This window comes from Lissotriton vulgaris, chromosome 3_1 (genome assembly GCF_964263255.1).
Source record: "Lissotriton vulgaris chromosome 3_1, aLisVul1.2, whole genome shotgun sequence".
Taxonomy (NCBI): domain Eukaryota; kingdom Metazoa; phylum Chordata; class Amphibia; order Caudata; family Salamandridae; genus Lissotriton; species Lissotriton vulgaris.
The window spans coordinates 1,087,438,389-1,087,463,305 of record NC_141689.1 but is presented as its reverse complement, the minus strand read 5'-3'; the positions used below and the strand labels follow the sequence as shown (position 1 = coordinate 1,087,463,305).

At 46.1% G+C, this 24,917-nt stretch overlaps 1 protein-coding gene across 1 annotated transcript in view; it reads left to right on the top strand.

Moving 5' to 3' along the window:
- The window catches only part of LOC147727459 (serum albumin-like), a 66,134-nt gene extending 63,976 nt beyond the window's left edge, over positions 1-2,158 (top strand). Inside the window, exon 15 of the mRNA XM_086961530.1 lies at positions 1,991-2,158. The gene's annotated coding sequence lies outside the window, so the exon portion shown is untranslated. The remainder of the gene's footprint in view (positions 1-1,990) is intronic.
- The last annotated feature ends 22,759 nt before the right edge of the window (positions 2,159-24,917 follow it).

Here is a 24,917-nt window from a genome sequence, read left to right as displayed (position 1 = left end):
AAGTGCAATGCGTCACCTTAGCAAGAAAAAATAGAAACTACCGTTTACTGAGTCTTATAGTTATTTTAGTAATCCATAAGTTATGAGCATTAAGTGAAGACACAGTTGCTCTAATCTCTCAAGCCTTTAAACGTTGATACCTGGCATTTCACCTGAAGAAGGAAATCACCTTCGGATACAAGAGGTTTTGTGTTTTCCCTGATCTGTTGACTGCTATTTTATAGGTACTAAGGGGCTTATTTAAAAGCCCTGTGCGCTGCCGAAACATCACTTTTTGTGATGTACCGATGGAGCACAGGGCTCAGCCACATCTACAAGGTCACGTAAAGCCACCCTGCATGACTTTTAATGGCCTTGTAGATATGGAGTAAGGTAAAGCAGAGCAAGTCGCTGCCTTGATTTACTGTTCCGTGGGTGCTGCGGTCGGCGTTCCTCCGCAACAACCATGGACGTTGATGCTGCCCCAGATTTATAATATCTCGTAAACCTGGGGCAGCACCAAAACCTTGGGCCTCCCTAGAGCTGGGGTAACAAGGGCAAACGTTTACATTTCTTCTAGTTTTTCCTTTTTCCACATTTGCTGCATTCTGCAACACGCAAAGAACGAGGAAAACACCTCTTGTGATTGCTTTGGTGAAGGAAGGTGCCCTTTCCTGCACAAAAACAATCATTCCAACAGCGTAGACATCCTTGCATCATGGTGTAGACCACTTCCTAGCAGATAGGCTACACCAGTAAGGACTCGACAAAATAAATTAAGAACGACCAGAGCTTTTACATCTTACTCTATATGCAGTAGACTGTAACCTGCACAAGGAGCAGGTCACTTTCGCTTCGCACTGATAGCCTGCCACACCGTAGGCTGCGTCCATCGAACCACCTGACAGGGGTTATGAATATCCAGAATTAATCTTTGGTGGACCTACATGTACACAATCAATTTCAGTCGACATTATTTGCATGAAAAGTTGACTAGATTTTACCATTCAATACAATGGCCAGCCCTACTTCGCTGAGTTTCGAATTGTTCACAGTCAACATTCTGGTTATCAAAAATACAGTAACGTTTGCAAGAAGCTTTACATTTTTAAATTTGAATCTGGAAAAAAAGCATCTCAGCATGATTCCCCTAGCTAATGTTCTTTTACTTTAGCTGCCAATCAGGGAGGCCACTGTCATGAGCATTTTACTAACCCCCTTTTTTTTTTATACATCTCAGCTATGTCCTAAAGAAAAAATGTATATATATATATATATATATATATATATATATATATATATATATATATAGATATATATAGATATATAGATATATAGATAGATAGATAGATAGATAGATAGATAGATAGATAGATAGATAGATAGATAGATAGATAGATAGATAGATAGATAGATAGATAGATAGATAGATATTACTGAAAAGTGAACAGTGTGGTTACATGTGTAAAAGTTTACCTCAGATTGTGTAAAAAAAAACATTGATTACAACTATGTTAATAGCCGATTAGACAACCTGGAAACTGTTCCACATTTAGCATACTTCAGAATAAAGGCACATGAATGTATTAGAGTCTCATGGAAAGTAACACATATATATATCTTCCACTATGCCTTCAAGACTGAGAGAGTGTCATAGGATTGCTTTGTATAGTTGCTAACATGAAAATACATACATGTGCTTTAAAACACAATATCAGGTCTCACTAGGCAACCTAGCCCAGGATTTTTTCTTTTATCTCTAGGGCTTGTGGTCCTTTTTATCCCTATATAAATTTAGCACTACACGTGCCAGAATGCAAATAAAAATCCTTTACAGGTTGAGCAACTCACCTATAGACCAGGGAAATATGAGAGCTCTGCTATGCACAGCTTGATGGTTCAGTCAGCTCACACTCTCAACAATAGGGGGTACCCTTTCATACATGTTATTCATGAATACAAGTAGCTTGTACTTCTTTGTAATGGGTCCTTTTATACTTTTACATTACAGGGAACAAAAGACGGCAAGGTATGTCCGCACTCCTCCTATTAGCCAAAGATCTTCCGACTTCCTGCTTCAGACTACAATTACATCACCTGAAAAGAGGCAGCTCCTTCTCAGTCATGCCCTGCTCACCTTGTTTTGCTGCAGTGAATAAATCATCTGAATTAAAATGTACTTGTGACATGCTTGCTTTTTTATATACATTTCTGAGTATGCAGCATTTCTTGAAAGCAACACTCTGAAGGTAAAAAAGACACATTATATTGTGTGTGAATTTATATAGCGCTGGGGGTCTCTAGTTGGCAATGGTATTCACCTTTGTCCAAATAGGGACCAGTGGCGGCTGGTGACATTTGAAAGTGGTGAGGCGCAAACTTTGTGTCAGTGTGCACCGCAGCGAGTTAGTGGGTAAATGGTGCATTTTCAAGCAAATTTGAGAAGCAAGAAGGTCAATGAAGCCATTGTGAAAGTGCAGTTATTACATTAATAGACTAGACAACCACACTGCCAAAAGCATACCGCTGAGCAACTCTGGTATAAGGGGCCGACCGACTTGCAGCAAATCTGGCTCTCATTCAAAACTGGCACCCTCAGGGGGCTGCAAATGTGAAGCAGGCATCAACTGCACAATTTCCCTACCCTACTCCGTCAGTCCCACAGACATTCAGCAACTAGAATAACCCCCACCCCCAAAGTGCATTTCCACCTCCACCTTTAAACACCACCAAGAGCAATGCAACGGTCTCAGCGCATGCTCACGTCTCTCAGCCCATTCACCCTGCCGCCATTTACTTTTCACCGTCAATCTAGTGACGTACTTGTGCGAATGTGTGTACTGCTAACAGAGGGACACCACAAACTGACATGTACTCATACCCTGAAGTTTTTGCTTCACTATAAAACCTACGCGTCTCTTAACATTACGGACCAAAACTATTTCAAAGCTAAAAAAAGTCAAATTTTTACAGTCCTATATTATCACGATTTTTCGCATTGTTAATAAGGAACATAGCCTTAAAAAAACGTCAATCATGTGAGTCAGAGGGCAAACATTTTATACACATGGGAATATTCATCACATACCCCCAATAGACCAAACTCGAACGTCCACCCCATATTTCACTTTAATTTACGTTTATTTTATTGTTTTCATACGACCCTTCTTCTCTTAGCAGTAGACAGGGCCTCATTAGACATGTTTGAACTTTGTATTAAAACTGTGAAAAATCTGTGTTTTCACACTACTTGTAGTAACAAATAAAAATAAAAAGTGCTGCGTGCAGCATTTTACATTGAAAAAAACCAGTTTTTGCCATATTGATTCGAAATCCAAAGGTTTTGTTTACCCTTGCCCCCACGCAGCCCTGGCCTCAACCCTTCACACCTTGCATCCTGTCTCTCTCCCCGGAAGTGGAGAATGTCTTCCTCTCACTGTAATACACTGAAGGAATCACACGAATGCCAGGATACATTTAATTGCTCTATCAAGGCTGTCACGTCAAAGTGGTAACAGCCCCTTCCACAATCATATTATTAATAACCCCCCTCGTATTCCTGTCTAAAAAGTACTGTCTGGGTGGTTTTCACTGCCTTAACCAGTTTTGATGGTTCATGATTTAAGATTACAGTCAATAATTATGAATCACAATATAATACGTTCCTCACTTTTTCAGGCAGATGTAGTAATACTCGATGTTGTGGGCACCCCAACCCCCCCTCACATCCCACTCACCCATGGGCTCACGACCAATGGTCTTCTTCCCCGACCCATGTCCCCCACATCTCCACAGTGACAGGCCCCAGCACCCCTTACCGGACGGATGATGTTGTGTGGCATGGCCTCTCTAGATACATTCGCTACTCGCGCTCCAATACTTGCGGGGGGTGAAGGGTCTCGCGCGGAGGACATTAAAATAAAGCACCCTTAAGCAAACTAAACTTACTGGATACGCGCTGCCTCTGCGGGTCCTGCTGGGCGGAGGTCTACTCCCACGTTGGCGCCTCAAAAACAAATGGCCAATCACCGACGACAATGGCTCAGAGCAGCCAACACCCATGCGCAGCACCATCCTGCTGCAGCAGCCAATCCTGGCGCAGCGTTAACAGCGCCGCTGTGCCAGGATTGGCTAAGAGCAGACTGCTATCTGCCCATTTTGAGACCGGGGCCCTGGGTCCCTGCCTATGTCCAGTAGTGCTGGGGGGGGGAGGGGTGGGGTGGTGGGGGAAGGACTAAACTGTGCGCATGTGCGGGCCAGTCGAAATCTGGACTACTACGGGATTTTACATGCACAGTCAGTCACCCCGCTGCCTGTGCACTGCCTGCCTGTCACTCTCTGCCGCAGCCCCGCCCCCCACGGCCCACTTCCTTATGGATGCCCGATCCTGTCAGGCTTCTCCCAGGGCCTTAGTGTGCTCGGCTCAGATTCATTTTTAAAAAGTTATTTATTTTTAAAAAGTTATTTATTCATCATCATGTTGGCAGTGCGGTCGTCCATGGCTAGTGGGGCAACGCCCCAACACCCCCAATGGACGCACCGCCACTGAGAGGGACCCTTATTTTTAAGTCAGGATAAGGGGATTACACTCCTTAATAACCCCTGCTCACCCCCTTGGTAGCTTGGCACGAGCAGACAGGCTTATCTCAGAGGCAGTGTCTTAAGCATTTGTGAATATACACAGTAATACAGAGAAAACACTACAGATGGACACAACACAGGTTTTATAAAAATAGGTATTCTTTATATAGACTTAACACAAACGACAAAAATCCACAATACTATACTTAACGTTGACTTAAAGATGATGAACGTTGCTTAGTTCAAATTGATGATAAATGCGACAAAGTTCTCAACAAAGTACCTGGATGCGTAACGCAAAGTGAACAAAAGGCTTGCAAAAGGGAAGATGCGTCGGTTCCGTGATCCGGGGCAAATGATGCGTCATGCCTCAATGCTTGCGCAGAGTAGGGGATGTGTTGTGATCCTCACCAGTCGGGGTTGATGCGTAGATTATCGGCCTGCGGGCCTGTTGTGATGGGATGATACGATTGCGATGTAAGAGGATGGCACCATTGACCCGGCGATGCGATGATGATGCGTAGACGCCCTGGCAGCATTGCGACGACTCTGTACTTTAGAGCCGCGACAGGCCCTGCGACATGCTTCTCCGGTGATGCGATGGCGACTCTCTCGATGGCGTCACGCTTCTCCGGTGATGCAACAGCAGGCAGCTTTCGACAAATACATGCTTTCTGGGAGATGAGGCAGCAGGAAGCTTTCCCGGCGGTGCGACGATTCCAGCTGCGACGGCGACACACTTCTTCTCGATGCCTCGCGCTTCCAGCTCCCAGTGTCACACAGGTTTCTGCAGTTAGAATTTCCAGCAAGGAAATTCAGAGGGGAGCTGGAGATGAAGTCTTTTGTCCCTAAGACTTCAGCAGGAGGTAAGCAAAAGTTCAAGCCCTTGGAGAATATTCTGTAGATAATGAAAGTCCTTAAAAAGTCCCTTCTCCTTTCCTTGGCAATAAAGCATCCACTGCAGGCCAACCCAGCAAGCAGCACACTGGCAGAGGGGCAGTTAAACTCCTGCAGCGTCCTTGGTTCTTCTCCTTGGCAAAAGGTTTCTTGTTCCAGAAGTGATCTAAAGTTCTTGGGACTGGGTCCCAATATTTATACCCCAAAATCCTTTGTTCTCTGAAGGCAGAGAGGCCTCTGCCTATTCCAAACCAGTTCCTGAGCACTTTGTTTACATGACTCCTTCCTTCTTTTCACAGTGCAGGGCAGATACATCAGACGCCCCATAGGAGGTGGAGCCAGCATTGTGGAGGGAAGGCACATCCATATTCAGGTTTCAGGTGCAACTTCTCCCTCCCATCTAGATGCAGATCTCTCTATTCACCACTGGGCTGCCCCAGCCTGTCTCTTGGAATCCCCCAGCAATGTCACTCAAAACTCCAGACAAGGAATACACAACCTAGCAGAGGCAGGCCTGGACAGTTAGGCAAGAAAATACCAACTTTCTAAAAGTGGTATTTTCAAACACAGAATATTAAAACCAACTTTACTAAAAGATGTATTTTATCATTCTGACTTCAGGCATACTAAATTCGAATTTCTACCATGATCCCTGAGTCAGTTAGGATTATAAGAATGTAATATTCTAACTGGCCATTCTAGCCTTTGGAGAATAGGTAGCCTTGCAATAGTGAAAAATGAAAATGGCTGTAATTCACTATTCGGACATGCTACACACATCAGAGCATGTCCTACCTTATACTCACAATGCACCCTGCCCTTGGGCCTACTATAGGGGTGTCTAATATGAAGCAAAGGGAACGATTAGAGACTGGCATGTGGGTGCACTTGCCAAGTCGACATGGCAGTCACAGACTGCACAAAGGCCTCGCATTGGCAGGCCTGAGACACACTTTACAAGCTGCTTCTGTTGGTGGCACAACCAGTGTTGCAAGCCCACCAGCAGCATTTGATTTACAAGCCCTGGGCACACATGGTGCACTGTACTAGGAGCTGACAAGTAAATCAAATAACCCAATCATGGAATCACTAATTAGTACATCAATTTAACATAGGGAGCACTTACACTGTGGCGCTGAATAGCAGTGGTACAGTGACCAAAGCATCTAACCAGCAAAACATATCAAAACAGAGGAGGCAATCAGTAACAATGGAAGGGAGACTCACGCCAATGATGCCAGGTCTAACACGTGTCCCCTCCAGCTGATATGTGGGGAGAACTACCCTTCCCCTTGGGAGTTCTCTTCACCAAGGCGAAAAAATCTGGACAGACCACCAGCGTTTTAAATAAATATATATTTTATTGGTTTTCAACCCAAACAATATCCCCACATACAAGGCCCATCATTAAAAAGGGTTAATTATGAGATACAGTGCTTACAGACATCGTTCACAGGTAGGCTTGTGCTTAGATTGATACATCAGAATAAGCACCTCAGCCTCCCCCTCATGTTCTAATGCTAACACCGCAACCTGCATCCCAAACCCCAAGCAATATTACGTGGAGCCCATCATGGAACTCCCGCCACTTTAGGCCTCTTCCACCCCCTCCCGTCTAACCCCCATCACCGGTGTGCTCTAAATACCCAACTCATAAATTCCATTTTCCAGCGCTCCATACCAGGGCCCCGTGTGAATTTCCATTTTCTCGTTAGTTCCAGTTTGGCCAACAGTAACCCCAGGTCAATGAACTTACTTTTTACCTTGGTTCGCGCTGTGTGAGGGTACCAGTGCAGTATGCATGCTCCCATATTAGGTTCTTTCACTCTGTCCGTCACCTCACAGAGGACCCCAACCACCTCCTCCCAGTATGTGCCGAGCTGCGGGCAACCCCACATCATATGTGGGAAGTCAGCAGTAGTCAAGCGACATCTAGGGCAACACGCGGTGTCCACGTTAAAGTATTTATTTATTTATCTGTCAATTTAGACCAAGTCGATTCAGGTATGTCTTTGGCCAGATCTACCTCCCATTTTTCTCGCAACCGAGTCAGTGGCTGAAGCCCCTCCCCCACGATTCGCAGATACAGGCACGTTACTGTCTTTCTCATCCCTGCGGCCATTACTACATATTGGCATGTCGGTGATGTCTGCGGTTCTAGCAGCCCTTCCCTCCAGCAATCCTGAATCGCTGCCACCAGGGCGGCATGCAGTAAGAAGTCCCCCCTGGGCAATCCCTATCTATCCTGCAGTGCCTGGTAAGGCAAGAGAGCACCCCCTCGTACAAATCTTCAATCATCTGTAACCCCAGGTCTTCCCACTCTGCTAATGTCGACCAGTCCCCACCATGTCGGAGGGCCGTACACATTCCAAGAGGTATCTCGGCGCGTACGGGCGAGTCCCACCTACCCTGCGTCTACTTCTATTCCAGCATGCCCTTAGTGCTTTCACTTCATAAGTCAATGAGTCAACCCGCAGCTCTGGCCCAGAACCACAAAGAACAGCACATGCTGTGGTAACCAACGATCCTCTGGACCATCCAGTCCCCTGAACTCTCTAGCAACCGCCTGCGTAAGCCACAGTAGCTGGGCCGCCAGGTAGTACAATTCAAAGTCTGGGGCTGCCCATCCCCCCTCCGCTCTAGGTTTCATCATCGTGGTCAGGGCCACACGCCTCCTACAGCTCTCCTATAAAAATCCTCCTACCATAGTTCTAAGCGTCCTAAACACCCGGCCCGGAATCCAGATCAGCAGCGTCTGGAAGTAGTATAGGAGTCGAGGTAGCACCACCATTTTCAGAAGCGCCACCCTCCCCGCCACTGAGAGTGGCAGAGTACTCCAAATTGATATGCTTCCCCTGACTCCTCGCACTGCCCTATCCACATTGTCCTTCAGGAGATCTGCTTGCTCGTGATAAATATTAATTCCCAGATACGGCAGGCAGCAGGGCTCCCATCTTATTCCAGTTAAGTTGCCGGGGATTTCCATGGCTCTATGCGCTAGGAACAGTCTAGTCTTCTCCCAATTCACGCACAGCTCCAATGCCATACCAAATGCCCGCAGCAGCACCGTCACCCCGCCAACTCTGTGCCAGGCCCCGCCAGGAACATCAGCAGGTCATCTGGGTAGAGTGATATATAATGCATGTCACCGAGCACCTCCAGCCCAGTTTAGTGCCTCCCCGACCTAACTCGCACCGCCAGGGGTTCATTCGCCAGTGCAAACAACAGCGAAGAAAGCGAGCAACCCTGCCGTGTTCCGCGACTCACTGTGCAGGAAGCTGACACCGTCCCCCCGTCCACACACGAGCAGTCGCCGAAGTATACAGTATTTGAGTCCACCTCACAAATTTCTCCCCAGTCCCATCCTGCTCATAGTCTGAAGGAGAAATGGCCATTCCAGGCTGTCAAAAGCCTTCTCTATGTCCACTGAGAGAATCAGAGCTGACGCTGGCAAGTCCTGGCAGTAGCCTTATTACATTAAGAGCTGTATTACGCATAGGTTTAAAACCAGATTGATCTCGGTGTGTCAGCTGCACCATACATGGGAGTAGAAGCAATGTCAATATCCTGCTTAATATTTTGTAGTCAGTCGTTAACATTGACAGCGGACGATACTCCTTCATATCCGTAGCTTCCCTACCAGGTTTCAGAAGAGGGATAATAATAGCCTCCCTGGTGGTCTCGGGCAACATCCATGCTTTGTACGCCTCCCGATATAGCAATTGCAACCGTGGAGCTAAGCAATCTACATATTTGGAGTAAAATTCGATAGGGAGGCCATCCACCCCAGGCGTTTTGTTGCGAGCCATCTGTTTAATCGCACTCTTAATCCCTCCTATCATAATCTCACTGCTCAGCAGATCCCCCTGCTCCTTGCTCAAACTCGGTAGAGCCACCTCCTCCAGATGTCCACGTTTATCATCAGGGCCTTGAGTCAGTTGGCTACTGTAGAGCCCAGTGCAGTTCTCCAGGAACAGGCCGTTTATCCCAGATTGCGTGTCCATCATCTCTCCCGACGGGGCTGCCAGGCCCAGAATTGGCGTGCCCCGAGGGGACATATCATACAACCATGCCAGCAGCGCACTTGATTTGTCCCCCTCAGCATGCATCCATGCCCTGTAATTCTTATAGTCAAAAGGGCGTAATCTCTCCACCTGAACCGCCACTGTTTCTATAGCCTCCGAGACTTCGGTCTGCGCACCTGGGTTCCCCGGCCGGGCCCTCTCCTCGACCCGCAACCGGCCTTCTGCCGTCTCCAAGTCAGTCAAAATCATTTTCCGCACTCCTGCCAGTTTACTAATACAGAACCCCCAGTCACAACCTTAAATGCATCCCATTCGAGCGCCAATGAAGTCGCAGTCCCCTCATTCTCCTGGTAGTATTGTTCAATACTCGTCCTCAGTTCCTCCTCAAAGACCGGATCTTCCAAAGCTTCTGGTCTGAGCCGCCAGGTCGTTATGACCTCCCTCTCCTGACTCCATCTAATGCGCAAGAGCAACAGGTTATGGTCTGACAGCTTTCTCGCTAGGTATTTGCTACCTATCACCTTAGAGTGAACCGCAGGGTCGCATAATATTGCATCAAATCGCACATGCAAATCGTGAAGGCCTGAGTAATAGGAATAATCCCTCTCTTCCGGATGCCGGGCATGCCACTTGTCAATTAGCCCCCGGTTGGTTTGCCAGGTGCCTCTCGCCTTGGAAATCCTACGCACCATAGTCCTAGCTAGAGGGGTGGTGAGATCGATCTCACTCCACATCTGTTATCGAGTTAAAGTCTCCCCCCAATATTGTCGCAGTAGTTAGATATGGCGCTAGGCTCCCCGACAATCTCTCAAAGAAGAAAGGTTGGTCTACGTTAGGGGCATATACACTACATAAAGCCATTGAGCCGACCCATCACAACTACAAATCTCCCCTCCGGGTCTAACAAGTGCTGTGTTGTCTGAAAACGACCCCCGCTCTAACCCATATCAAGGCACCGCTGGCATATGCGTAGGTCATGTAGAACAATTGCCCCCTCTACTTCATCTTCAGTGCCTCCCCCTCAGTTAGGTTAAGATGTGTTTCCTGAAGGAAAGCTATATGCACCCCTCGCCGTACCAGGTAGGCATGCACCTTGTGTCGCCTCTACATTGTATGGAGTCCCCACACATTCCAGGTAATAGATTTCAAATCATGCAGTGTACCCATTGGTCAAAGCTTTCCTCCTTCGCACCCACCCCATGTCTAAGAGTACAGACCTATTTTCTACAGCCCTTCCCTACTCCATATCTCCGAATAATCAGTTACGGTCCAACCAAGTCCACCGCAAGCCCGCCTCCCCGTCCCCCCAACTCACTATTCATCCAAGGTCAGCCAATGTCTACATCACCCATCAACGATCTCGTTCGCTGTGCCCGCAGTCACAAGGGGTAGCTTCTGGCTTCCGATCTCTGATAGTTCATCGTCTTCCCCAACAGACCCTCCTTCCGACTCCGTCCCTTCCGGGTGCGGTCCCCTCCTATCCTGTGAGATAGCCGCGACCGCCTGCAAAGCGGCCGTGTGCTCCTTCTCTGTTTGCTTCATTGTCGGCCTCTGGGCTGCCGGTTGGCGATGCTGGTTGCACCGCAGTCTCCGCGGTCTCATCTCATCCATAGTGACACCACGCCCCACTTCTCCAATCCGTGCTTTATACATCTCTAACAGCCCCAAGCCTCCTCCGGGCTTTTATGAAATGAAGGCTTGTCATCCACCGTTATCTTGAGCCACGCCGGAAACATCAGAGAGTATTGAATATCCTCGTCCTGCAGTGCCCTCTTAACTGCCACAAACGAGACCCTGAGGCATTGGACCTCAAGCGTGTAATCTGGAAACAGTGTGACCTTGCTGTTGTCCACTGTGAATGGACCCGCCCGCCTGGCCTGGTTCAACAAAAGATCCCTGTCCTTGTAATGAAGTAGCCTGGCCACCTCTGGCCTTGGCGGTCTCCTGGGGGCCAGCGGCTTAGCAGGCACCCTGTGAGCCCTCTCCAAAGTGAAAAATGATGTTGGGACCTTCCACTCCTTCCGGCAGTCACACCACTCAGATGTTGTTTCTAAGATTCCTCCCTTCCGCGACCTCCGCTCGCTTCTTCAGGGTCTGCAGCTTATGTTGAAAATCCGCCATCTGCGCTGTCATCAACTTCTGGGCCAGTTCCAGGACCGCTATGGCCCCTTCCGTCTGTTTCACCCTATCTGTCAACTTGATGTGGTCTGCCCAAAGCAGTCCTAGCCCCTGTACAACATGACCAATGTCCTTTTGCAAGGCCTCCTTAGTGTCCGTAATGGCTTGCAGTATTTGGTCAACCTGCTGCTGGAGCATCCCCTCCTGGGGTTGTTGCACTCCCTCTCGTGCTTCCATGACCGCCGTGTCATCTTCCTGGTACAGTGGTGCTCCCACCTGTTTCCCCCTTGGCTTCCCCATGGCCTCACAGGGCTCAGGGATCTCCTATTAGTCAAGTGTACACCGTAGGGCACCTCGTCTGCGCAGCTGCACACTACGTGCATGCGACTCAGACAGCACGGCAGTCCCTACTCCAGTGTCCGCCACGCCCTCTCTCAGGCTCGTCTACTCCAACAGGGCAGTCCGATAATCCCAGCTCAGTCGCTCCACAGTGCTCTCCAGAATGCCACTCTCCCGTGGGCTCCATCAGGGTCATCCTCCGGGCTCAGACTGGTCCTGGCTCTATACAGGCTCTCCCCTGCTGGTGGACAGTGCTCCGGCTGGATGCAAAGGAGTCTCTATATATGCCTTGGGCCCGCTTCAGACCGTCAGTATCCACCTGCTGTTCATTTCTTGGCAGCCCAGAGCGCTCCTGAACCACAGTGCCCCCCTCCGCACAGTGCCCAGTGCGTCCTCTCAGCAGCTTCAGGTGGTCCCTCCTCTAGATTTGCCAGCTCCTCTACCCCGCAATGGCAGTACCGCAGCCATTCCCTGTCAATGTCTCTCGGCAGCCTTCTAAGTCACCGCCACTTCCGCTCCTTAAGCTCCTTACGTCACGAGTAGCTTCTCCTAGTGCCTCAGAAAGCTGCCCGTGAAGCACTGCACTCACTTATGCTGCATCCAAAGCCTCCATGAAGGGTGGAGTCCACCTTTGTAGTTGCTCAGCCGCTCTCCAGTGCCAGTGTCCAACAGTTAAGATGCCCCACTCTTCAGGACCGGTCATGAGCAGACCAACTGCCTATTCCCACTGTGCCAGCTAGTTGGTGAGATCCCCAGAGCGGGTCCTTCTACGGCTCCTCACCCCCCAGTTTAGCTCAACCACTGCTTCCTGCTGCACCCAGTTGTCCACGGAGCTCCAGGGCGCCAAGCCGCTGCCAGCGTCATTGCTCCCTGGCAAACATCACCATTACCTCCACTCACTTGTCATAGTCTTCTCCACCCTTATGGGGTCTTGCAGCCTCTGGGCTCCGGTTCCCTTGCAGTTCCACCTGGTGCCCCCCCCACTTTATCTACTGCTGCCCCTCCACGTCCAGCGGTCTCCTGATCGTACCTATCCTCCGAATGTAGGTCTCCTCCTGACCGCCAGCACCGCCGCAGGCCCAGCCCGTAGCTCTGAGCAGTCCTCGTGGTGCGCGCTGTCCCCTCCACCTTCAGGGCCCAGCAGTCCAGCTAATCCACCAGGGTGATCACGGCGCCTCCCGCGCTGCATGCTGACCCCCAGGGGATCCAGGCGATCCCCCGCTGTGCCGGCGTATCCCCGCCGGTTACCAAACCATCACCAGTTCTGCCCTCGGGGAAAGAAAGGTGGAGGGGCCACCCACTGCAATGCCCACTCCGCACTTGGCTGCGCTACAGTTCTCCCCGCTCCCACAGACCTTTAGCAGACATCCCGGTCCGTGCAGCGGCGGTGGAATCCTCAGGTCCTGCTCGCGGCTTCAGCGCAATGCCGCCTTGAGTGCTTTTCTGGCCGGTCCCACCACCATTTAGCCTCCTTTCAGCATCTGGTATCATTGGCGCCCCAGGCACTTGGCGGTCTAACGTCCCTAGCCTTCCTCGACAATGTCCAATCTGGGCTTCCGGGGGTGGGGGTGGTGCCTTTCCTCGTCTTCCACCCTTGCCAGTCCTCATAGGCCGCTCTGCTCCCGCTACCAGTCGGAGCTCTCGGAGCCCTCACACCGCCATCTTGGGACTGCTTCCCCAGCTCATTTTTTTCACTGCAGAGCCCTTGTCGGCACTATTTCCAGGCTCACTTTCCTGGATGCCGGTGCCCCCAGGCCCCATTCTAAATCTGCCCGGGGGTTCGGGGGCCACAGATAGTGCCTCTGAACAGGATAAAAAATGGAGTCGGTGCAGACCACTTCGCTCACGCGTCAACAGACCATCAGCGTTGGCATGGTCTGTACCAGGGCGGTGTTCCACCGTAATGTCCATACCCTGTAGGGAAATGGACCACCTCAACAACTTTGGATTCTCACCCCTCATCTGCATCAGCCATCTCAGGGGCCTGTGGTTGGTCTGAACCAGGAAATGAGTCCCAAACAAGTATGGTCTCAACTTCTTCAGTGCCCAGACCACAGCAAATGCCTCAAGCTCAATTGCACTCCACCTCTGTTCCCGTGGAAGTAACCTCCTGCTAATTAATCTGTGATAGAACAGCACCCACACCATGCTCTGAAGCATCTGTCTGAACAATGTATTCTTTTGAGAAGTTGGGCGCCTGAAGCACAGGTGCTGTGCACATGGCAGTCTTCAGGGCGTCAAAAACCTTCTGACAGGTGTCAGTCCAGTTCACTTTCTTGGGCTGTTTCCGGCAAGTCAGCTCAGTCAAGGGTGCAACAATGTTGCCATACCCCTGGACAAACCTCCTGCAGCACCCTGTGAGTCCTAAAAAGGCACTCACCTGTGTCTGAGTCTTTGGGCGTTCCCATGCCAGGATGGTATCAATCTTGGATTTTAGGGCCCCCACCTGGCCGCTCCCTACCTGGTGACCCAAGTACACCAAGGAACCCTGCCCGATCTGGCACTTGCACAGCTTGATCGTGAGGCCTGCCTTGTGCAGTGCCATCTTTACTTCCCAGAGGTGCTGCAGATGTTCTTCCCAACTGGCGCTGAACACTGCAATGTCATCCAGGTAGGCACCACTGAAATTCTCCAGTCCAGCCAACACCTGGTTGACCAATCTCTGAAAGGTGGCAGGGGGATTCTTCATCCCAAAGGGCATAACCCGGAATTTGTAGTGCACATCTGGTGTGAAGAATGCTGACCTCTCTTTAGCCCCATCAGTCAAGGCGATCTGCCAGTACCCAGACGTCAAATCAAACGTGCTGAGGTAACATGCAGCCCCTAACCGATCAATGAGCTCATCAGCTCTGTGGCAGAGAGGCTGACACCATTCACTGACCCATCTTGCTCTGTTGCAGACAAGAGTGCAGGAAGAGGCTCTGTCTCCTCCAATCCATCATATGTTGCTGGGAGCATGCCCACTTCGGACCTTTCTAAGTGGGGCTTCAGGTGGTTAACATGCAGGACCCTCAAAGGGTTCCTGGGAGACTGCAAGTTCACCAAATAGGTGACATCACTTTTGCGCTCCACCACCTCAAATGGACCGGTCCACCTGTCGTGGAGCGCACAAGGCTCTACAGGGGCCACGACACAAACTTTCTGGCCAGTTTGAAGCTCAATCAGTGTGACATTCTGATTGTACCACCACTTCATTTCTTCTTGTCTGGCTTCCAGATTCGCCTGAGCGAGATCTCTGGATCGCTGAGTCTGGTTCCTGAAGGCCAGCATGTAACTGTATACATCCTGGGGAGGTTTCTTGGGAGATTGCGCCCAGCCTTCCTTGACCAGACTCAAAGGTCCTCTTAGCGGGTGTCCATACAACAGTTCAAAGGGGCTAAACCCTAGGGACTTTTGTGGCACCTCACGGTAAGCAAACAGAAGGCATGGCAAGAGAACATCCCACTTACACCTCATTGGTTCTTCAAGACCCATGATCATGCCTTTAAGGGTCCGGCTGTGTTGGGGTCCAGCGGACCCACAACGTCAATGCCAACCCATTCAAAGGGGGTACTGCCTACAGGGAAAGGTTGGAGAGGCGCCTTGTGCTTTCTTCCACTTTTCCTACTTGCCTGGCAAGTTTGACAAGTCCTACAATGAGTATCTGAACTCTTCCGCATCTGGGGCCAATAAAAGTGGGAGACAAGACTTTCAACGGTCTTGTTCTGCCCCATATATCCAGCTAAAGGAACATCATGAGCCAACCCCAGTAGGAAGGCTCTGAAGCGCTGGGGTACCACCAGCACAGGGGCTGACCAGGCTCAGCAACCTTAGGCTCCCTATACAGGAGACCATTCTCCCAGTAGATCCAATGTGATCCAGACTGATCACCTGCTGCCTGGCTTGTGGCGTGTTGCCTCAAACCCACAAAAGGGGGCACTTCTTCTGCTCTTCACAAAATTCCTCCCTGGAGGGCCTCCCCTCTTGCTCCCAATGGGTCAGCTCAGGTAGGTTTCCCAGTTCAGAAACTTGCTCCACTGTAGGTTCCAGGGCATCCCCCTCAAGGTCTGCCTCCTCCTGGACCATGGGATCAATGGGGGCTGGTTTCCCGTGCCCCCTACCTCTTCTCTTTAAGGCAGGTTCCTGGGCCATGCTTTCAGGCTCCAGGATTTCTTGAACACCCTTGAATGCCATAGACGGAGTGGTCACACACGCCCACTCAGGCAGACCCAATATCTCTAAATGAGGCTTCTTCTCCACCTTAGCCCAAGGGGAGCATTCTAAATCAGTGCCTAAAAGACAATCAACAGGCATGGCAGGCCTCACAGCTACTTGAAGAGTACCAGAGACCCCCCCACTCAAAGGGAACTTGAGCCACTTTGCAATGGCTCTCTGTGTTGTCAGCGGCAAAAACTGGGAAGAATGCATTGGGGTCCACCTGCTCTTCAGACACTAAGTGACACTTGACAACTGTCACACTGGCTCCGGTGTCTCTCAGAGCCTCCACTCTATGGCCATTGATGGTCACCCACTGCCTGCATTTCTTAGGGCCCGATTCACAGAACTAACTTAAGACAAAATCCTAAACTTACTACCATTTTGGTATTCACAGAAGTTAGGAGTCCTAACTTTTGGACTCCGAAATGCCTTCTGTGAATACCAAAAGTCTTAAAATTAGGATTTTCCTCAACTTTACTACTACTAAACTGAGAAAAAACTGGCCTATCCAGTTGCCCATTTGCATCCCCAACTGGCTCCACCACAAGATATGGGGCATTTCTTGCTTTTACCCAGGCCCTCAGTGCCTATTGGTAGTCATTCTTTAAGAAATGCCTGGTGTAGCAACTTTCAATTTCTTGCAGAGATGCTTGAGCTGTTTCAAAGTGCAGATTTCCAACCTTGCTTTCTCAAATTTAAGATCCATTGATACAACAAATGCTGGTCTACTCAATGTAGTAAGAATTGGGAGTTTTCAGGAAAAAAAATAACAGTCCAAGGAAATAAATTCTAACAAAAACGTATGTGGTCACTTTTGGTCTGTACTCACTAGTAGTGTACACCAATGACTGTATATGAAACACAAATGCAGGTCCAAATCTTCACCATAGACCACCAATGTTAGATCTCGGGTCTCTAGTAGGCAATGATATTCACCTTTGTCCAAATAGGGACCCTTACTTCTAAGTCAGGATAAGGGGATTACACTCCTTAATAACCCTTGCTCACCCCCTTGGTAGCTTGGCACGAGCAGACAGGCTTATCTCAGAGGCAGTGTGTTAAGCATTTGTGAATATACACTGTAACACAGTGAAAACACTAGAGATGGACGCAAAACACGTTTTTATAAAAATAGGTATTCTTTATATAAACTTAACACAAGACCACAAACGACAAAAATCCACAATACTATACTTAAAATTGACTTAAAGATGATAAACGTTGCTTAGTTCAAGTTAATGATAAATGCAACAAAGTTCTCAACAAAGTACCTGGATGCGTAACGCAAAGTGAACAAAAGGCTCGCAAAAGGGGAGATGCGTCGGTTCCATGTTCCGAGGGAAATGATGCGCCATGCCTCAATGCATGCGCAGACCCTTACCTGTGCGGGGTTGATGCGTAGATTCTTGGCCTGCAGGCCCGTTGTGATGCGCAAGATGGTGCCTTGAAGCGATGCAATGATCCGGTTGCGATGTGAGAAGATGGCGCCCTTGACTCGGTCGATGCGATGACTCTGCGTAGACGCCCTAGCAGCCTTGCGACGACTCTGTACTTTGGAGCCACAACAGGCCCTGCAACACACTTCTCCGGTGATGCAATGGCAACTCTCTCGATGGCTGAAATAGAGAAGAACACCCTGCCAGAGTAAATACCCAATGGTCCTCTTAGGGATCCAGTTCTGTTAGTGACGGAGCAATGTTACCAGGTATCAGAGCCAGAAATTCAAATCATACTTTTTATGAAAAAAATATATTTTTATTGATTTTTATGCACATATTTATAAAAAGACATTCAGGGATTAGATATTCAGGAATTTATAAAAACAATCAATGTGATATTTCATGTCAAGTCAGGAAGGAAACATCATCATACAGGTCAGTGTTCCAAACACTACGGGGCACTTTAGGGGGACTCAATAGACATTCACACCTTCAAGGGATCATTCAGACTCATACACATTCAAACCGTTCAACCAGATAAAGTTCAGAAAGCCTGCAACAGATAGATGGACTTATGTTTGCATGGACAGGGGTGCAACAGGGAGAGGGCAAATTAGATGGTATAATGTTGCCGTCCTTGATGGTAGCGCCGACGCGCGTTTCGGTGTAAGGCACCTTCGTCAGGGGAAACAGATGTAGCCAGGGAGGGGAACACACACGCTGAAATTTAAACATACTTTCTTGTATTAGGTTGTTCAAAAGGTTTCGTACATTTTTATCTACATATTTATCAACATGATTGTTTTACATACAGTTTATTGGTTTCGATAATATATTTAAAAACATAAGATGTTGTGGCTCTAATACCAGTAATGGCTCCTAAGATAAAGCCACCCATGATCGGGGACTAGAGGCCAAACAAGGATGAGGGCCTAGGTGAAGACAGAAAATACAACTATCCAAGTTCATTCAGTCATGCATTCTGAACATCTATTTGTACATTCATTTCAGTTCTTAAAATTGCACCTCAGGTCTTTTCTCCAGTTAAGTTGGTCTCAGGGGTGGCAGCATCGGGATACTGTCACCCACACAACCAAGTTAAGGGGGGTCCAGATGGTCAGGAGGGGATCACATTTAGATGTCAAAGAGGGGTTTCAGGAATTTCTTATCTTATTGTTTGTAATTTTTCCGATCCCTCAGACATATCCATCATGGGTGGGTGGAGGCACATAAGAAGCAAACAAGGTGTTACCTGTAATACACGGGGCTTCAAAGTGTTATCAGGTTTAGAAGGGTCCGTATTTTCCACATTTGGTAGGTAAAAAGGATCTTATTCAGTAGGAGGGAAGTTCTATTTTTCTTTCCTGTTAAAATCCAAGAAAGGAAGGAATTTTAGAGAGAAACGGCCACATGCATCAACCTATTTATGAGGTGCAAACGATGCGAATTGGTAAATTCGGCCGTTTGCGATTCCTAAATAGGGTTTTGGGATGCATCAAACAGTTTTGGGAAAATCGCTATTTTTACCGAATTCCTAAAATGCGATTGCTTTTAAGGAATCGCAAATTTGCGATTCCTTAAAAGCAATGCATGATTGCTTTTAAAATTGCGAATTCGCAATTAGGGGGTGCAAATTACCACGAGGGTGAACCTCGTGGTGATTTGCGAAAAAGTATTAAAATGCTCAAATTAGCATTTTAAACACTATCATGTTACAGACACACATGTCCTTAGGACATGTGTGTGTGAAACATGCACTTTAAAATACATTTCATGGTTGCGGGGGGGTGTCCTTTGGACCCCCCCTGCACCCATGGAATGCATTAACATTCTGCGAATCGCTAATTGAAATTCGCAAAATGTCAATGCCTTCCCATTGATTCCTAAGGGCCTTTTGGCCCATAGGAATCAATGGGAATTGCGAAATCGCAAATTAGAATTCGCATCATATTTGCGATTTTTACCGAATCGCAAAAAATATGCGAATAAATTGATGCATCCTGTTTTGCGATTCCTTATTTGCGATTCCCTAATTTTCGCAAATAAGGAATCGCATAACCGGACTTTGATGCATGTGGGCGAAAGTCAATATGTAACTGATGTCACGAGGTAGCAGGACTTCCTGTTTAGTGCATCTATATAAAAAAAAGGTGGTACATTTGGCAGAATATGTTATACAAGTAATTTCCTACCTTCTAGTGACAGTAGAAAATACACAGTGGTACAGTTCCGTCTTCACGGGTTCTGGTTTGGCGTAACAACGAATCAAGTATTGCAATCATGAACTGCAAGATAAGAAAGAGCAGTGCTTAGATTTTATCTAATCGTTCTAAGATCTCTATACGTCTATCGGGGTAGTTGGATCTTAGTTCCTGAATTGATATCCGGTCGTAAAGGGCGGTTTATACTCCTAGTTCCGGATGCCCGGAAACTATGATGGAAACAGCAAGGCTCGCTTTATAATCTCAAGGGCAAGATGTTTATGACTCTGGAGGCTGGTCTGGGGTCTTTAGACTGCATAGGAGTATGTAGGTATGCTCACCTTATGACACTCGATATATGCAGGCCACATCTAGTCGTCAAGGGGAGGCAGAGAATGGTGGTTCGCGGCTATCTCTTCCTTCCAGGAAATGCCACAGAGACAAGTCCCTGCATGGGAAGGTTAAGTACATTAGGGATCTAAGGTGCGCTGTATTTCATGCTATAGACTCAAGAAAACAAAGTTGTCGGGTAAACATGCACATACCTAATGTAGATAATGAGAGACAAATTCACTATCTGAGTCGAGCTTATCAATATGGCAGGACTTAATGCACTGACCTGGTAATTGCGGGGATATGATTGCCGCGTCTGGGTAGCAACCGGTAGCTGGGAAGGGGGGGGGCTTTGATCGGTACCCCTTCTCACTCAGAAGGCTGGTTAGGGAAAGGATGAATCCCTAAAGAAAAGGAGCGAGGTCTGTTAACAGGTCAAAGTTACGCACGGTGATCAGGGGAGAGCGGGGGAAGTGAGCGAGTGCGCGATTTATCTGGATAGAAGAAGAATCGAGGCGCTCCCAGACAGCGGGGACTCAAACCTCCAGATAAGGAATTCACAACCTAGCAGAGGCAGGTCTGGACATTTAGGCAAGAAAATACCTACTTTCTAAAAGTGGTATTTTCAAACACAGAATATTAAAACCAACTTTACTAACAGATGTGTGTTATTAGTCTGAGTTCAGGCATACTAAATTTGAATTTCTACCATGTTCCCTGAGTCAGTTAGGATTATAAGAATGTAATATTCTAACTTCCCATCCTAGCCTATGGAGAACAGGTAGCCTTGCAATAAGGAGAAACTAAAATGGCTGTAATTCTCTACTAGAACATGCTACACACAACAGAGCATGTCCTTCCTTATACATACAATGCACCCCGACCTTGGACCTACCATAGGGGTGCCTAATATAGAGCAAAGGGAAGGTTTAGGGACTGGCAAGTGGGTGCACTTGTCAAGTCGACATGGCAGTCACAGACTGCACACAGGCCTTGCAATGGCAGGCCTGAGACTCACTTTACAAGCTGCTTCTGTGGATGACAAAACCAGTGCTGCAAGCCCACCAGCAGCATTTGATTTACAAGCCCTGGGCACACATGGTGCACTGTACTAGGGTCTGACAAGTAAATCAAATAACCCAATCATGGAATCGCTAATTAGTACATCAATTTAACTTAGGGAGTACTTTTGCTGTGGCACTGAATATCAGTGGCATAGGGCCAAAAGCATCTAACCAGCAAAAACATATCAAAACAGAGGAGGCAATCAGTAACATTGGAAGGGAGACTCACACCAATGATGCCAGCTCTAACACTCCCTATGACACGGAGTTTAACATTAAGCCCCACAATTTCCAGTGCTTGATCTTTGACTTTGTGTGTCTGTCCAGTTACTGGCCTCTCGGTGCAACTTCTGTCTGCCATGGAACCTCATACTTAGACACACTTCAGCATTAGGCAGGCCAGTGCTGTGGTGTGAGCCACACTGTTTTTACTGTTAACCTCTGCGTGTCCTTCTATACATATTAATTGCAGTTCTTTAGGTATACCTGTCAGCTTAAAAAACAATCTCACAATGTGAGAAGGGGTGGGGCCATAAAGGTGGTGGAACCTTGTGCAGAGAAGTACCTATGAGGCACTTTTCAACCCACCCCTCCCATAAACCCACTCCTTCCCATAAAAAAAAGACTGCTGATGCTGTTGTCGATGTCCTGGGGTGTTTTCACAGTCCTTAATGGACGTCGGCAGTTCAAATCCACGGAAAACGAACTGGAAAAATAATATAAACAGGTTCCATGTTTAAAGATCGATATAAAAAATATAGTTTACAAAAATATCGATGTAAAAATATTGAATACAAAAATATCGACTCCCTATACTTAAGCAGGTAAGTACAATAATATTGAATCAAAAATATTGAAGTAAAAAATATAGATGTAAAAAATACCAACTTAAAAATATATATAACAAACAAAAATAAATTAAATATTATTAATATTTTTAACAAAATAAATTAAATGTAATATATATTTTAACTAAATATGACAAATAAACTTAATTAAAAAATATATATACAAAACAAAAATGTGTACAAATACATATATTTAATTAAATACATTTTATTAACTATTATCTTTATTTAATTAATAAAACATTTTAATTATATAAAAATAAAATATATACATATATCAATAATTTAAAATAAAAACAAACATCCTACAAATAATTACCACATTAAAATATATATTTTTTAAAAACATACATTTCACAATTCAATCATTACAATAGCAGGGAAAATATTGGATAGCAGAGGGGTAAAAATTACTATTCCCACTCCAGTGAATGAAACAGTCGAGAAAGTGCTGGATAGCGGAGGGGTCAAAATTACTATTCCCACTCCAATGAGTGCAAAAACAGGGAAAGTGTTGGATAGCGGAGGGGTAAAAATCACTATTCCCACTCCAGTAGTAGCAACAGTAGGGAAAGTGATGGAATGCGGAGGGGTAAAATTACGATTCCTACTCCTGTGAGTGAAATGCAGGGGAAGTGTTGGATAGCAGAGGGTTAAAAATTACTATTCCCACTCCAGTGAGTGGAACAGTAAGGAAAGTGCTGGATACCACACCAAATAAAAAAATAAAAATCAACATTTATAGTAAATTTTATTTCCATTATTAACATAAATAATATTGAAATTAAAATGTATTATTATTAAAAAAGACAATAAACATTGTTATGTTATGTTATTTGCACTTTTAGAGCGCGCGGTTACTCTGGGGTGTCCTGGCGCTGAGTACTGGTTACCTGGGGAGATTGAGTGAATACTATTGAGAGAAGAGCCATGTTTTCAAGCCCTTCTGAAAGGAGAGTAGATCCGGGGCATTCCTAAGAAAAAAAGGAAGCTCGTTCCAAGCTCTGGAGGCACAGAGAATAAAACTCCTACCTCCCCAGTTCCCTTTTTTAAAAGTAGGGACTTGAACTTGTTTGGCACTAGTAGACCGTAACATTCGGCCAGGTACTTACCATTGACGTTTATGCCTAAGGAACTCAGGACCAGTTCCATTGATGGCCTTAAAGACGGTACATAGTGCCTTAAAGCGGGTTCTTTGTTTTACAGGCCAAACATTCATTAATTACACATTGTTTAATAGGTGTAGCCATAACACACACCTAAAATGTACTACACAATTACAATTACTAATTACTAATTAATTAATACAAATTGATTAACAACTAATTATTAATTCATCAATAAAAAATAAATTACTTCCCACCCTTCCCACCATTTACACCTATAAACACCACAACACACACCTAAAATTAATTAAACAATTACCATGATTAATTAGTAATTAATTAATTGAAATTAATTAACAACTAATTATCAAATAATTATTAATAAATTAATGTACACATTTAACTCAATATCATTGCAATTATACAATTATGAATAAATATCAATTATTGAATACATTTCGTATAATTAAATTACTTCCCACCCTATTCCCCTATAAACCCACAACCCGCTACAGAACTAAAAACGCAAAATTAAATGTAATAAAATGTATTACCTACTATAAACGATAAATAAAATCTATAAAATTAAATTTCTTCCATCCCTATTCCCCTATAAACCCACAACCCGCTACGGAACTAAAGATGCAAAATTGTATTTAAAAAAAATATGTATTAACTATTAAAATTTTAACACATATGCTAAAATTACCAACTATGCTCATACAAAATACTAAAATACATAACATTAATAATAAATCGATATTTTTAACAACTATATTTTTGAAAACAATATTTAACACTTCAACATTTTTGCAATCAATATTACTTACCTAACAATCGATATTCTTTCAAAAAAAAACACATTTTTGTCCTCTTGTCACCACCGATTAGCTCTAGTCGATGCACCCTTTGTGAGTGCCCAGAATCAGATATAGATCAATCAGAATTACTGGTTTATTACGAAAACTCCACTGCCCTATCAATTACTGAAATTAAAGGGTGTAATCATTAGACAGAGAGGTCTTTAACATTTTAGTGAGTTCCAAAACCTGAGACTGCTTTTATCTATTTCCTTGAAAAAACCCATAGAATTCTTCCCATTTTTCCAGGAAGGGGCTTTTGGATGAACCCAAAGTTTACAGATTTCTCTTCTTGCTAATAGTATTAAGTAAAATATCAAATAATGGTGATTTACTTGCAGATCACTTTTATCTTTAATCTCCTGGGAAATCCCAAACATAATTAACTCAGGGCTTACCTCTACGAAGAAACACCCATGGAGCGTGATATGGTCTTACCCACTGCTGACCAGAATCCTCCCTATTTAGAGCAGTTGGCAAACATATGTACGTCGTCAGCATCTCTGAAACCACATCGCTTACACCTTAGATCTGTACTTCCTTTAATCTTTCCCAACCTTTTTGGTGTCCAGTAGATTCTGTGCCAGGTAAAAAATAGTTTTTTCTTAAAGCAGCATGTTAAACCACCAATTGAAGTGTAGAGCAAGATACTTGCCATAAACCTGCCAGCTCTGTGTTCGGCAAGCATCCATCCCATACACTGTATGATGTATTCATTTCTGCCAGATCTTCGTCAAGAAGAAACTGATACCATAATGACACCTCTTTTTTTCTTGCCGTTTCAATCTGAAGTTCCAACTCCATTTGTTTTGAGACTCTTTCCAGCCCGTTCAGACTTTTGAGCCAGGAATTGATCTTGTAAATTTTAAATCTAGATATTACCCCATTTGTCTTATCGAACCAGTAGCTCCAAGATAACTTTTGTCCGTC